The 16,734-nt window shown below is 40.2% G+C and overlaps 1 protein-coding gene across 18 annotated transcripts in view; it reads left to right on the top strand.

Annotated features, from left to right (window-relative positions):
- Positions 1–16,734, top strand: part of PHKB (phosphorylase kinase regulatory subunit beta) — a 226,063-nt gene that overhangs the window by 120,243 nt on the left and 89,086 nt on the right.

Here is a 16,734-nt window from a genome sequence, read left to right on the forward strand (position 1 = left end):
ACATAATATGCTGTTTCCTAAAACAAGGCCTGAACTCTCCTACTGTGTTTTTAGAAAGCAATTAATTGGAATGGGCACTGTGGTTCAGTGGGTTGAACCACTGCTTGGAATGTCCACAGCCTATATTGGAGTACTGGATTAGGCCCTGCTACTTTGCCTCCCATCCAGCTTCTTGCTAACATACCTGAGATTCACTAGATGATGACCCAAGTGCCTGGGTACTTGTGGCACATGTGCAAAGCTAAATTTGGTCTGACCCACCCCTGGTTGTTGAGAGCATTTGGAGAGTGAAGTAGCAGATGGAAAAATCTCTCTGTCTCCTCCTTTCTCTATTACTCTGCCATTCAGATGAATAAATAAATATTTTTTAAAAAATAAGAAAGTTCATTTTTTACAGTATTTCCTTTCTCTCTTTTGACTGTTAGAAAATAAGTATTTGTTGGGGCTGGCGCTGTGGTATAGCCAGTAAAGCCACTACCTGCTACATTGGCATCCAATATTGGCACAGGGTCAAGTTCCAGCTGCTCCACTTCTGATCCAGCTCCGTGATAATTTGTCTGGGAAAGCAATAGAGGATGGCCTAAGTGATTGGCCTTTGCCACCAATATGAGAGACCTGGAAGAAGCTCCAGGCTCCTTGCTACAGACTGGCTCAGCTCTAGCTGTTGTGGCCATTTGGGGAGTGAACAAATAGATAGAAGATCTCTCTCTCTCTTTCTGTCTCTCCCTCCTTCTCTCTCTGTAGCTCTACTTTACAAATAAATAAAATACATATAACAGAAAAAGCTTGAAAAATCATGAAGTATTCTTTAAAACTAAGAAAGCTAAAGAAATGTAACAGCTAATGATAACTTTTAAACTTCCCCAAAGCCATTAAACTAAACCTTAGTATAGATTCTTATTCAATATTTTAAAATGAGAAACTATTATATCATTTTAACTGTAGAAAATTTGTCTTCTACACTTCAGTTAATTTTTCTAATATGCAACTATTGGACCTTTGCCATAATGACCTTACTAGCTATTAGTAAAAGATCCTAAATCATAAAGATTATAACTTTCCAAACTATATAACTTAAGGTAGGTAAATAGAAGAATTTTTTGAGATGTATGTTTTAAAGGCATTAATTAACATCAAGGAGTAAAATAAGGCTTTTTAAAAATAAGCTTGAATTATTGAGCAATATTAGTTACAGAATTAGCTACAACTTTTTCCCTAGTACACACAAATATTCACATGAATAAATATCCTTGAATTTTACAGTCTTTTTTTGGGATCAATGAATATTATTTAATTTCTTTAAAGAATTAATGAGGCTTTTAAAAAAATATTTATTTATTTGAAAGTCAGAATTGCAGTGAGAGAAGAACAGAGAGCTCGTGCATCTGCTGGCCCACACCACAGATAGCTGCAACAGCCAGGGCTAAGCCAGGCTGAAACTAGGAGCCAGGAGCTTTATCCAGGTCTCCTATATGGGTAGCAGGGGCCCAGACACTTGGGCCATCCTCCACTGCCTTTTCTAGGTGCATCAGCAGGGAGCTGGATCAGAAGTGGATCAGCTGGCACAGGAATCAGTGCCCATATGGGATGCCAACCTCACAGGTGATAGCTCCAGTCAGCCATGCCACAGTGCCAACCTCTGATAAAAGAGACTTTCAAACTGATAAATAGAAAAAAAACTTAGACATTTTATTTATTTATTTTTTGACAGGCAGAGTTAGTGAGAGAGAGAGAAAGGTCTTCCTTCCGTTGGTTCATCCCCTAAATGGCCGCTATGGCCGGCACGCTGTGCCGATCTGAAGCCAGGAGCCAGGTGCTTCCTCCTGGTCTCCCATGCAGGTGCAGGGCCCAAGCACTTGGACCATACTCCACTACTCTCCCAGGCCACAGCAGAGAGCTGGACTGGAAGAGGAACAACCAGGACAGAATCCGGAGTGCCGGCACCGCAGGCAGAGGATTAGCCTAGTGAGCCACGGCGCCGGCCAAACTTAGACATTTTAAATATTTTCTTTAAAGAGTTATTTAGTTATTTGAAAGGTAGAGTTACATGGAGAGAAGAGAGGCCTTCCATCCACTGACTCACTCCCCAGATGGCCACAATGGCCACAGCTGCATGAGAGCATTTCAAGCATGGAAGGCTGAGACACTATGGCACAAAATGACCTACATGAAAGATCTCTGTGAGTGAGATCCCAGTGGAAAGAAGGGGTCATCAAAGAGGGAGAAACCTTTCTCTGCAGGGAGGAGAGAACTTCCACTTTGATTATGGCCTGTCTAAATAGTGTTGGAGTTTGTGAACTCAAGAGGCTTCCACAGCCTTGGCAGCTCATGACAAGAGCCTCAGGTGATCACTGACATCATAAATAAGAGTGTCAATTGTTAAATCAACAACAGGAGTCACTGTGCACTTGCTCCTCACGTAGGACCTCTGACCTTAATGTGTTGTACTATGAGAATTATCAGTAAAAATAGTCTTCAGGCAGTACTTTATACTTTGTGTGTCTGTGTGGGTACAAACTGTTAAAATCTTTACTTAGTATAGAGTTGATCTTCTGCATATAAAGATAATTAAAAATGAATCTTGGCCGGAGCCATGGCTCAATAGGCTAATCCTCCACCTGCGGCGCTGGCACACCGGGTTCTAGTCCCGGTCGGGGTGCCGGATTCTGTCCTGGTTGCCCCTCTTCCAGGCCAGCTCTCTGCTATGGCTAGGGAGTGCAGTGGAGGATGGCCCAAGTGCTTGGGCCCTGCACCCCATGGGAGACCAGGGAGAAGCACCTGGCTCCTGGCTTCGGATCAGCGCGGTGCGCCGGCTGCAGCATGCCAGCCGCAGCGGCCACTGGGGGGTGAACCAATGGAAAAAAAAGGAAGACCTTTCTCTCTGTCTCTCTCTCTCTCACTGTCCACTCTGCCTGTCCAAAAAAGAAAAAAAAAAGAATCTTAATGAAGAATGGGATGGGAGAGGGAGTAGGAGGTGGGATAGTTTGGGGGTGAGAGGGCAGGTATGGGGGGAAGAACCACTATAATCCAAAAGTTGTACTTGCAAAATTTATATTTATTAAATAAAAGCTTTCTATAAAAAAGATATCTGAATTAAAGTGCTTTGGTATGTCATTGTTTAGAACTTGATTTAATTTCCTATAGAAACTATGTTAAATGATTATTAATTACAAGCAAAGTTGTAGCCATGTGATATAGTTGACTTATTTGGCATAATCATCTTTTTCCCCACTTTTTTCTCCAATACTTTCTCTTCCTATTTAAAAAAAAATTTTTTTTTATTAATTTGAAAGGCAGACAGACAGTGAGCTCCCATCCACTGGTTCACCCCCCAAATGCCTGCCACAGGCCCAAGCCTGGAGCTCACTCTGGTGCTTATATGTTAGGGGCAGGGACTCAAGTGCTTGAGTCATCAATTGCTGCCTTGCAGGGTATGCATTACAGGAATCTGGAATCTGGAGAGGAACCATTACTCAAACCCAAAGATTCTTGTGTGGCTTGTAGGTGTCCCAAGCAGCTTCTTAACTACTACACCAAATGTTTGTCCCTTCTCTTTTTTATTTTTCTTTTCTTCTTCATATTCTTCCTCTACCATAGTGGAAAATTCAAGGATTTATGGATCAGGGGTTTAGGAGCCAGATAGTTCAGGATTTGAATACAAGTTCTGTGACTTACTACCTCTGTGACTTGGAGAATTCTCTTCCATGAATATCAGTTTCCTTATTTTTTGTTATAAAGAAATATACATAAACCACTTACTTTAAGAGCCATACTGGTTGAGCTAGTCTGAAAATCTGAAATCGGAATACACCAAAGTTCAAAACTTTTTGAATGCCAATATGATACCACAAGTGGAAAATTTTACACCTAACATGTGCCAAGTTGCCGTCAAAATGCAGGTACACTAAAAATAGTCTAAAATTACCTTCAGGCTATGTGTATAAAACATACATGAAAGGTAAGTAAATGTTTTGTGTAGATTTGGTACCATCCTCAAAATATCTCATTTTATATATATAAGTATTCCAAAATTACTCCAACATCTGAAACACTGATGATCCCAAACATTTCAGATAAGATATACTCAACCTGTGTGTACTAGAATGATTCTTCTTCCTGTCTTCCTTCTACCCTCCTTCCTTCTCTGAGTTCACATTTAGCAGATAGCATATGTGAAATATGTTTTACAGCTTTTGTCATGCAGGGAACTCAGGATGCTAATGCACCTTCCTTGCAGGTACCCCCATAGCCACAGAATTGATCACAAGAAGAACGTGCTTCCCTGGTTGCTACTTTACTTATTATTCATCTATTCACAGATTCTACTTTTGCCTGTTCTTTGGTCAGCTTGATATCCAGTAGCTTGAAAGCACGAGCTATAGGAAATATTTCTCTCTAATGGCAACCTATTTGTTCTGATATACTACCTTGTAATTCCAGTGTTTGAAACTAAGATCATTCCATTAACATTTGATTTTATTCATGATATTTCTTGCCCAATAGATCCCAAATTTAAAAGCCACTGATCAAGCCTGGAAATAAAATGCTTTTTAAAGTCAAATGCATTATTGACCAACTGTCTCCTAGTGTGTCTGAGGACATGAGAAACTGAGGTGTTGATTTGCATTAATCTGTTGACTTCAAATACAGTCAACTTATTCAGTATAGCACATGATTTTGCTACTGATCAGTTAAAGACACAACAAATAGATAAAATAGATAAGAATAGATAAGAATGTACAGATACATCTCTACATTGTGTTTGCTAAGAGATTTCCCAGTGATTACACTCCAGGAAGCTTGAAGCATAAAAACATCGATTTCTGAGCACTTTCATTATCTTGTTCATGGTATCCGTGTGATTGCTAGTGACCTAGAGTGGAATTTCTGTCCAGCAGGCTTCATAAATGTCTTGAGAGGACATGTAGTATTATTTAAAGGCTTTACATAAGAAGATTCTCTTTCTTAGCTTATTATATAAATAACTGGCTTTCCTAAAGCTAAAATATTTCAGTTGAATTGCTATTAGGGATTGCAAATTTGTATAAAAAATGATAATCTCACCCCCAAATGTTAGTTAAACTGAATATGAAAGTAATGATTCCAAGACTCTAAAAGGCTCTTCATACATTAACAGTGCCTACCCTAAAATGTGTCAGATTATATGCTCTTTAAAAACAAAAACAAAAACTTTATTTGTGTGAGAGGTAGAGAGGGAGGGAGGGAGAAAGAAAAAGACAAAGACACAGAAAGACAGAGCACCCATCCTTTAGTTCATTCCCCACATTTCCACAATAGCCAGGTCAGGGCCAAAGCTGGGAACCTGGAACACAATCCAGGTCTCCCTTGTGGGTGTCAGGGACCTGATTACTTGAGCCATCACTGTTGCCACCCAGGGTTTGCATTGACAAGAATCTGCAGTAAGGAGCCAGAGCCAAGAATTGAACCCAGGAGCTCCAATGTGAAATGTTGGAGATCTTTTATTTTGTTTTTAAGATTTTTTTATTTATTTGAAAGGCAGAGTTACAGAGATGCAGAAAGAGAGAGAGAGAGAGAGAGAGAGAGAGAGAGGTCTTCCATCCACTGATTCGTTCCCCAAATGGCTGCAACAGCTGAAGCTGGGCCTATCCAAAGCCAGTAGCCAGGAACTTCTTCCTGGTCTCCCACATTGGTGCAGGAGCCCAAGGACTTGGACAATCTCCCACTGCTTTCCCAGGCAAAAGCAGGGAGATGGACTGAAAATGGAGCAGCCAGGACTTGAACCAACACTACCCGCATCAGCTTTCCCGCTATGCTAGAGCACCAGGCCCAGACATTGGCGATCTTAACTTCTAGGCTAAATACCTACTTCTCATGCTACAGATATCTTAAGTCATCCTCCAATCTTCTCTGTAAGATGTGTGCTGTGTGATACAGGTGAAGAGACTTGAAGCCCACAAGAGTTCAGCAGTGTACTCACGATCACACAGCCCGTGACTGATAGTATTTATTAATTTGGGACTCTACATGGTACTTATATCACCTATAACCTCTGTGACATTAAATATTCTTGCTGAAAACAAAACCTTGACTCATCTAATATAGTATTAAATTACTTTTTGTTTTCATTTACATGCTGGGTTTTGTTTTGTTTTTAAGATTTAAGATTTACTTGAGAGGGATAGCTATGGACAGAGAGAGGGAGAGACAGAGAGGGAGGTCTTCCATCTGCTGGTCAAACCCCAAATGGCTACAGCAGCCATAGCTGGGCCAATCTGAAGTTAGGAGCTAGGAGCTTCCTCTGGGTCTCCCACGTGGGTACAGAGGCCCAAGCACTTGGGCCATCCTCTACCGCTTTCCAGCCATCGGGAGTGAGCTGGATCAGAAGTGGAGCAGCAGGCCTCAAATTATTGCCCCTATGGGATGCAGGCACCGCAGGCAAATGCTCAACCTACCATGCCACAGCGCTGGCCCCATGCTTGCTGTTAAAACATACTTCTTTCTCATTGCTGTGAATTATCCAGTAATTGATTTTGCCTATTTTACTTTGTTTTTATGGTTTCTCTTATCAGTCTACATGATGTTTTATATATTAGTGCATAACAGTTCTTTGACATTTTTCTAGTTTGTTTGCTCTAAATTTTACTTTTTTTTTTAAGAATGAAATTTAAAAGCTTTATAAACTCAGATCTGGCAGTGTTTTTCTATTTAATGTTTGGCCATGGGATTTTTGCATTTAATCTTGAAAGCCCATCCATGTTAACTAATTAAGTCAAAAAACAAATTAAAGGAATGTGGAATTTGAGGGCATAATATATGAGATTGAGGTTTTAAGTTTTCTTTTTCCCAAAACAGTGCATTTCATAATATGTGTGTTACTAACCTTTGTTTGTGTCACTACTGCCAAGAATCAGTTAGGCTTTTAAACAATTTTACTCTGTGAATTATCTGCAGAGCCTAGTTTAGTGTGTCTACGTGATTTTGGTGTCATGATTAAAATAATTATTTGGTCTTTTAAATTTCCTTTAGATTGTCATGTCATTAAAAAATTCATGTTTTCTTTTTACCCTAACATTTACTATTTGAGACAAACACAAGACATATTTTGTAAACCTTTCTGTGTATAAAAATGAAAAAAAAAAAACAACTTAAATGCTTGTTTTCTAAATTTAAAAAGAGCTATCCTTACTTGTAGAAATAGGTGATTATCTTTGAGGTTTGATATTCCACTGTACATGTAGATAGCCATTTCTCTTTTATTCTTGCTCTTTTTTTTTTTTCTCCTTTTAAATATCCTGTAGTTGACAAAGTTAAGTTCTTTCAGGCTTGTCACTGTTCACCAAAAACTCAGTGTTACTGAATTGGCACAATGATGACCTCAGTTTTTGGTCCCTGAATGAAAAATGCAATGCCGTGTGTGTGTGTGTGTGTGTGTGTGTGTGTGTTGGGGGGGGGTTATTAACTTTAAAAGGATATATGCCACCTTTTATCTTTTAATGCCATTTTCCATGAACTTTTTAAATTTATAGGTGAGCACATGGTATGTGTTTTAGCGTTAAGCTAGTACAGAAGTGTGGTACAGAGAAATATGAAAGAAATGCAAAGAAATAAGCTTTTGAAAGACTTGATTAACCGTTTGACTCATGTAAAGTTTAATAAACTAGCATTTATATTTTCCAAGTACATATGATTTTTTTATTTGTGATCATTTATAAATGCCAAAGTAATGATGGAATTCCATTTTTATAGACTGACAGTGAATTATTAATTGTGGAAGATGCATGCTGGTTGTGGAAATTTTTTCACATCTCAATGATCATACAAATGAGACAGGAAAATAATTTGCTGCCTATGTAGAATATCAGTGTACTAATCAACCCAGCATCATGAGCTAAACAGCAATTATAAATAGGAGTTATATGTGTAGATGTGCCATAATCAAGTCTACATTGGTTGGATTTACATTTGGCAAAAAATGTTTTTTTCAAAGAAGAAAATTATCTCTGATAACATCCTGATTTTAATTGGGAAAAATGTAACATATACACGTCTAAATTTTTTTCTCATTGTTTCCTCTTCTTGTTTTCCTTACCGTGTTGTATAAAATATCAGTGTTCTCATAGGGCAGAATCAGTATATGGTCAAGAGCCTAGACTCTAGAAACAGAATATCTCAGCTCTGCTGTATGCTAGCTGTGAGCAAGTTGGTCCCATACTCAGTGCCTCTGTTTTGTCACGTGTAAACTGATAACGTTTTTGGGAGGATTAATGAATTAATATATGTGAAATACTGGTCAGGAACATAGTAAACATTAAATGTTGTTGCTACTACAGAGGCAGTGATGCTGAGACAGCTTCTTTGTCTACTCTTCCTCCTCCTTCTTTGTCTTGTTAGTCTACTGTTAACATTTCTTTTACTGTTATTAAAGAAATCCTCCCCTTTCGTGGTTTAGTCTATTGGATAATATCACAGAAGTGCCTAGAAGGCACTCTATAGTGGGGATACAATGTAGAAATACTCCCAAAGCTGCCAACAGACTTACAGCCATTAACTTGATGCTCTGTTTTCTAGAAGTGTTCACTGTGTAAAAGCAGTCCTTAGGGGCAGGCATTTGGCCTAGTGATAAAGCTGCCAATCAGGATGCCCACATTCCTGTTAGAATGCCTGCGCTCTAGTCCCTGCTCTGCTCCCAGTTTCAGCTTTCTGCTAATGCAAACCCTGAGAGACAGGAGGTTTGGCTTAAGTGTTAGAGTCACTGCCATCCACATGGGTGATCAGTTGCTGGCTTTGGCCCAACCCAGTCTTTTGTTGGCATTTGAGGAGTGAACCAGTGGATACAAGGGTACACACGCTCTCTCTTTTATCTGTATCTGAAATGAATAATTTTTAAAATAAAAATATACAGTACTTTTAAAAACCTGTGAAACATGAGCTATAATTTCTGTTAAGTTCTTGTATTTATTTGAGAGGCAGAGAGAGAGAAAGAGCAAGCTCCCATCTGCTGGTTCACTCCTGAAATGCTTGCAGTACCCTTGGCTGGTGCTGAAACCAAGGTCCTAGAATCAGGAATTCAGTCTAGGCCTCCCAACCACTCTCCAGCATCACTTGTTCCCTCCAGGTTCTGCATTTGCAGTGAGCTGGACACTCGGGCAGAGCTAGTGTCAAACTCAAACATTCCGGTGTAGCTCATAGTCATCTACTTCTAGGCCAGGGCAGGGAACCTTTATTCTGCCAAGGCCTTTTGAATATTTATAACTTCATTTGTGGGCCATACAAGAATTATCAACTTAAAAATTAGCCTGCTACATATAGTTTTATTGAATTTCGAGTCCTGCCTGTGGTTGCCTTGGCAGGGCCAGGACAAAGAATTTCATGATTATTACACTGTCCACAGGCTGGATGTTCCTCAACCCTGTAACACTCACCCAAAATGCATTATTTTTAAAACAGCTCTGTTGAGATATAATTCATATACCATACATTTCATCTGTGTAAAGTTTACAGTGTGGTGACATTTAGCATAATCACAGAATTCTGCAACCATGACCAGCAGTGAATTTTAAACCATCCTATCACCCCACAAGAAGACAGCCTCTTTAGCTGTCACTTCCCATTTCCCTCTCATCGATACCCCCTTTCCTTCAGCACTAGGCAGTTACCAGTCTGCATTCTATTTCTCTAGATTTGTCTGTTCTGGACATTTCATATACCTTGAATCATACATACAGTATGTGGCCTTTTGTGTCTTGCTTGTCTCTCACTTAGCATGTTTTCAAGGTTCATCCATGTTGTAGCCTGTGTCAGCACTTCATTCCTCTTTACAGCAGGATAATATTCCATTGTGGGTATATGTTGCTGTGGATTCATTCTGAGAAGAGGAACACGATGGGGACAAGAGGCACAGAGTCACCACACAGACCCTTGGAGTCCAATGAAAGCAGACCAGAGGCGAACAGCCTGCAGACTTGTTTATTTCAGTTGGTACAGCAGCTTAAATAGCCAAGGCAGCCAGTCTGGTCAAGGGGCTGTCTACGCCCTAACCAATCACGGCCTGTTGGCAGGCCGTTTCCGAAGCCATCCAATCACAGCCTGTTGCCAGGCAGTTTCTGTTGCCAGCGGCCATCTTGGCATGGCCTTCTCATTCCACCACATGTATATACCACTTTTTCTTTATCTATCCATTCATCAACTGGTAGACAGTTGGATTATCTCCATTTTGATGCTATCCTGAGTAATGCTGCCATGAACTTTAATATAAAAATTGCTGTTTGACATATCTTTATCTATCTTGAATATATACCTGGAAGAAAAATTGATAGGTCATTTTTTTAAAGATGTATTTATTTATTTGAAAGTCAGAGTTACACAGAGAGAGAGAGAGAGAAAGAGAGAGAGAGAGAGGTCTTCAATCCACTAGTTCACTCCCCAATTGGCTGTAATGGCCAGAGCTGCGCGGATTCGAAGCCAGGAGCCAGGAGCTTCTCCCAGGTCTCCCGTGTAGGTGCAGGGGCCCAAGGACTTGGGCCATCCTCTATTGCTTTCCTAGGCCATAGCAGAGAGCTGGATCAGAAGTGGAGCAGCTGGGTCTCAAACCGTTGCCCATATGGGATGCTGGCACTCCAAGCCAGGGCTTTAACCCACTGCACTACAGCGCCGGCTCCAGATAGGTCATTTTTTTTTTAATTTATTTATTCATTTGAAAGTCAGAATTACACCAAGAGAGAAGGAGAGGCAGAGAGAGAGAGAGAGAGAGAAGGGTCTTCCATCCACTGGTTCACTCCCCAAATGACTGCAACAGCCAGAGCTGTGCTGATCCAGAGCCAGGACCAGGAGCTTCTTCCAGGTCTCCCATGTGGGTGCAGGGGTCCAAGGACTTGGGCCATCCTCTGTTGCTTCCCCAGGCCTTAGCAGATAGCTGGATCAGAAGTGGAGCAGCCAGGACTTGAACCGGCATCTGTATGGGATGCCAGCACTGTAAGTGGCAGCTTCACCGGCTACGCCACAGCACCAGCCCCAATAGGTCATTTTAACTCTTAGGTTTAGCATTTCCAACAACTTTCAAGCTGTTTCTAAACAAGATGTATCATTTTGCTTTCCCACAGTTCTAATTTTTCTACATCCTTGCCAACATTTGTTCTTACCTGTTTAATTATGGCTATCCTAATAAGTGTGAACTGGTATTGCATTATGGTTTTGATTAGTATTTCCCAAATGATTAATGTTGCTTATTGGTAATTTATTTAACTTCTCTAAAGAAATGTCTATTTAGATACCAGGGCTATTTTTGTTTAATTAATAGATTGATTTTAGAGGCAGAGAGAGAGAGCTCCCATTTACTGCTGTATTCCCCGAATGGCACAAGACTGGAAGACCAAAGCTGGGAGCTAGAAACTCAATCCAGGTCTCCCATGTGGGTGGCAGGAATCCAGTTACTTGAGCTGTGTTTTCTGCCTCTAGGGTTCTCATTAAAAGGAAGCTGGAGATGGGAATCAAGTCTAGATATTCCAATGTGGGATTTGACATTTTAACTGGAACCTTAACTGCTAGGTCAAATGCCTGATCTAGATACTACGGCTATTTTTTTAAAAAACAGTTTTATGTATTTATTTATTTGAAAGGCAAAGTAACAGACAGGAAGAGGCAGAGAGATAAAGAGAAAGAGAGAGAGAGACAAAGAGAGGTCTTCCATCTGCTGGTTCACTTCCCAAATGGTCACAACAGCCAAGGCTAGGCTAAAGACAGGGCAGGAACTTCATCCAGGACTCCCACGTGGATGCAGGGTCCCAAACACTTGGGCCATCCTCCGCTGCTTTCCCAGACACATTAGCAGGGAGCTGGATCAGAAGTGGAGCAGTTGGGACTCAAATGGGCACCCATATGGACACCAGCATCACAGGCAGCAGCTTTACATAGTAAGGCCACAGTGACAGCCCCTATTGTTGACTGTTTTTAAATTGAGTTTTTATTATCGAATTGTAAGAGTTCATTATATATTGTAAATACAAGTCTCACATGATCCATGATTTGCAAATATTTTCTCCTATTCTGTGGGCTTGTTTTTTTTTTTTTTTTAAGATTTATTTATTTATCTGAAAGAGTTACACAGAGAGAGAAGGAGAGGCAGAGAAAGAGGTCTTCCATCCATTGGTTCACTTCCCAGTTGGCTGCAACGGCCGGAGCTGTGCCAATCCAAAGCCAGGAACCAGGAGCTTCTTCCAGGTTTTCCACGCGGGTACAAGGGCCCAAGAACCTGGGCCATCTTCTGCTGTTTTCCCAGGCCATAGCAGAGAGCTGGATCAGAAGTGGAGCAGCCGCATTTCGAACCAGTGCCCATACAGGATGCTAGCACTGCAGGTGGTGGCTTTACCCACTATGCCATAGTGCTGGCTTCAGTGGGCTTTCATTCACTTTCTAATGCTGTGCTTAAAGGTACAAGCAGTGATAATTTTGACAAAAATCTAACATCTCTTTATTTCCTGTGTCACTGAAGTTTTGATATGGCACATTTTTCTAAATCAAAGTCATAAAGATTTGTTCCTGTATTTTCCTCTGACAATTTTATAGTTTTACTCTTAGATTTAACTTTTTGATAATTTTGAGTTAATTTTTATAGCTGACATGAAGGAGAGGTCAAGTTCATTTTCTTACTGTGGGGATATATATTGGTCCCAATATTATTTGAAACAACACCAAAAAAATTGCTGTCTTCTCCATTGATTTTTTGGCACCCTTGTGAAAAACTATATGTAACAGTTTATCTGAATGCTCAGTTCTAGTCTGTTGATCTGTACGTCTGTCCTCAGGCCAATACCTCTCTGTTGTAACTACTGTAGCCTCTTTGTTTCCTTCTGGATTCCTTTTATTGCTGTTCCTTTCTCCTAAATTCCCTTATTGAAGCCCCATTATAATTTTGAACATAAGTGGAGACAAATGGACATCCTTTTCCTGTTTCTGATCTTTGGGGAATAGTATTCAATCTTTTACCACTGAGCATGATACTTGTAGATTTTTCATAGATGCCCTTTATCAGGTTGAAGAAATGTGCTTCTATTCATAGTCTGGTGAGTTTTTTTTTTTTTTTATGATAGATGTCAAATTTTGTCAAATGCTTTTTCTGTGACTACTGAGATGATCTTTGTACTTTATTCTATTGATTTATTGTATTATAATAATTAGTTTTTGGATGTGAAGTCGTCATTGCATTTGTTTGAGAGATCATATTTGGTTGTTAGGTATTAAGCTCTTTTATATGTTACTGGATTTGATTTGCTAGTATTTTGTTGTAGATTCTTGTGTCCATATTCATCAGATATTTTGGTTTATAATTTCTGTATATGTGATGTTTTGATTTTGTTATTGGAATAATGCTGGCCTCTTAGAATGAGTTGGGAAGTTTTCCTTCCTTTGTTTTTAAAATTCTTTGGGAAAGGCTGGTTTTATTTTTGTTGTTTCGGTCCTTTTGCTTGTTGCAGATCAATTCATATTTTCTGTTCCTTCTTCTGTTAGTTTTGGTAGTTTATGTCTTCATAGAAATTTGTCCATTTCTGATTTGTTGCACATATTTGCCGATATTATTTTATTATAATCCCTAAAGTTGGTAGCAATGTTTCACTTTCATTCCTGCTTTAGTTTCTTTAGTTAGCTGAAGTGTTCTGACTTTTGTTGTTTTTCAAGAACCTACTTTTGACTTCATTGATACACTCTATAGTTTTTTTTCTCCCATCCAAGTACTAACCAGGCCCGACCCTGCTTAAGTAGGTTTTTTCTACATTCTGCATAACTAATGAGCTCCCTCTGAGCGTTACTTTACCAATATCCCATAAATTCTGGTATGTTTTATCTTCAGTATCATCAGAAAGTACATTGGAGAACTCATTTGGCCTCTTGATTGACACTGGTTGGGCTGCCCACATTCCATGTCAGTGTGCCTGGATTTCAGTCCCACTTCCAATGCTAACTGTATGCTAACACAGACCCTGGGAGGTAGCAGGTGATGTCTCCAATTGTTGGCTTCCTTCAATCTACATGGGAGTCCTGGAATGAATCTCTAGCTCCCAGCTTCAGCCTGGCCAAGCCCCAACCATTGTGGACATTTTAGGAGGGAACCAGTTAGACGGGGGCTCTCTATCTTTCTCTCCCTCTCAAATTAAGTAAGTAAATAAATATTATCTTAAAAACAAGAAAGTACTCCACCTTGCAGCGCCGGCACACCGGGTTCTAGTCCTGGTCGGGACGCCGGATTCTGACCCAGTTGCCTCTCTTCCAGGCCAGCTCTCTGCTGTGGCCAGGGAGTGCAGTGGAGGATGACCCAAGTACCTGGGCCCTGCACCCCATTGGAGACCAGGAGAAGTACCTGGCTCCTGCCATCGGATCAGCGTGGTGCGCTGGCCGCAGCAGCCATTGGAGGGTGAACCAACGGCAAAGGAAGACCTTTCTCTCTGTCTCTCTCTCTCACTGTCCACTCTGCCTGTCAAAAAAAAAAAACCAAGAAAGTACAATACAAAATATTTTTAGGGTCAGCACTGTGTGCCAAGTGAAACTGCTGCTTGTGACACTGGAATCGCTATCAGAGTACTGGTTCAAGTCGTAGCTGCTTTCCTTCTGATCCTGCTAACCACTAATGCACCTGGGAAAACAACCCATGATGACCCAAGTAATTGGGCCCCTCCCACACGTGTGGATACCCAATTGGAGTTCTAGGCTCCCAGATTTGGCATGGCCCAGCCCAAGCTGCTAAGGCCATCTGGGGAGTGAACCAATAGATAAACACTCTGTCTGTCTGTCTGTCTGTCTTTCCCTGTCTCTGTCACTCTTTCAAATAAATAAATCTTTTTCAAAAATAAAATATTTTTAATTTACCTTTTTATTTCCTATTGTGTTCATTGATTATTTAGAACTGTGTTATTTAATGATACATACTAGTGAAATTCTAAAATTTCTTATTTCTTTCAAATTGTACTCCATTGTCAAAAAATAAACTTTTATTGTTTCAATCCTTTCATATTTATTGAGGCTTTTCTTATGACCTAGAATATCTTATTACCTGGGGGATATTTTATGTGCATTGAGAAAATTGTATATTCTGCTCTTGTTGAGTAGAGGTTTTTTTTTTTTTTTTTTTTGAAGATTTATTTTTATTTATTTGAAAGTTAGAGTTACAAAAAGAGTGAGAGAGGTCTTCCATTTGCTAGTGCATTCCCCAAATGGCCACAATGGCCAGGGCTGGACCACACCGAAGACAGGAGCCTGGAGCTTCTTCTGGGTTTGCCACATGGGTGCGGGGGCCCAAGTACTTGGGCCATCTTCCACTGCTTTCCCAGTCACGTTAGCAGGGAACTGAATCAGAAGTGGAGCGTCTTGGATTCGAACTGGTGCTTGTATGGGATGCCAGTGACACAAGTGGTGGCTCTACCCGCTACGCCACAATGCCAGCCCCAAGTGGAGTTTTCTATAGATGTCCATGAGATATAGTTGGTTTTAGTATTGTGTAATTGGATATTTTAAATGTATTTTTATTCTTTGATGACACATAGTGATTGTACAGATTGATAGGGAACAATGTAATCTTCTCTCCCTTTTTTTAAGATTATTTATTTGAAAGAGAGAGGGAGAAACAGGGAGAACATCTTTCTGTTGGTTCAGTCTCCAAATGATCACAACTATGAAACAGGAGCTTCATCTGAGTCCCCCATGTGGGTGACAGGGGCCCAAACACCCAGACCATCTTCTGCTGCTCTTCCCAGGACATTGGCAGGCAGTTGGACCTGAAGCAGAGCTGCTGGGACACTAACCAGCACCCATATGAGAAGCTGGCATGGCAGTTGGCAGCTTTTGCTTCTGTGCCACAATGCCAGCACCAGCAATGTAACTTTTCAGTATATATGTACAGTGTGTAATGGTCAAACCAGGGTAATTAATGTATCTGTCTTCTTAGACGTTTATCATTTCTTTGTGGTGGGAATTTTCAAAATTGTCTCTACTAGTTATTTTGACATATTCAACTGTTGTCAACCACAGTTACCTTACTGTGCTGTAGAACACTAAAAATTACTCTTTCTATCCAACTGCACCCCTGTGCCCATTGACTGTCCTCACTCTACCCCTCCCCCAACCACTTTCCCAGGCCCTGGTAACTATTGTTTGCTTCGATGAGATCAAGTTTTTAGCTTCCACATGTAAAGGAGAACATGCAATATTTGTATGCCTGACTTACTTAACATAGTGCCTTCCCATTCTATCCATTTGGCCACATAGACAGAATTTCATCTTTTTTATGGCTGAATAATATTCTATGTTATATGTGATATGTACCACATTGTCTTCATCCATTCATTTGTTAGTAGACACTTATTTTGATTCTGTCTTGATTGTTGTGAATAGTACTATAATAAACATGTGAGTAAAGATGTTCCTTTGACATATTAATTTCAGTTCCTTTAGATATGTTCCCAGTAGTGGGATAGCTTGATCATGTAATAGTTCTATTTCCAGTTTTTTTTTTTAAGAAACTCCGTGCTTTTTTCCATAATGGCTGTACTAATTTGCATTCCTGCCAATAATGTATGAGAGTTCCCCTTCCTCAGCATTCTTGTCAGCATTTGTTATGCTTTGTCTCTTTGGATACTCATTCTGACCCATTCTGACCGGGGTGAATGATATCTCATTGTGGTTTTGATTTGCATTTCTGTCATGATTAATGATGTGGGCATTTTTCATATCATTGTTGGCCATTTGTATACCTTCTTATGAGAAATG

This window comes from Oryctolagus cuniculus, chromosome 18 (genome assembly GCF_051225735.1).
Source record: "Oryctolagus cuniculus isolate XC-2025 breed Fujian yellow rabbit chromosome 18, ASM5122573v1, whole genome shotgun sequence".
Classification (NCBI taxonomy): domain Eukaryota; kingdom Metazoa; phylum Chordata; class Mammalia; order Lagomorpha; family Leporidae; genus Oryctolagus; species Oryctolagus cuniculus.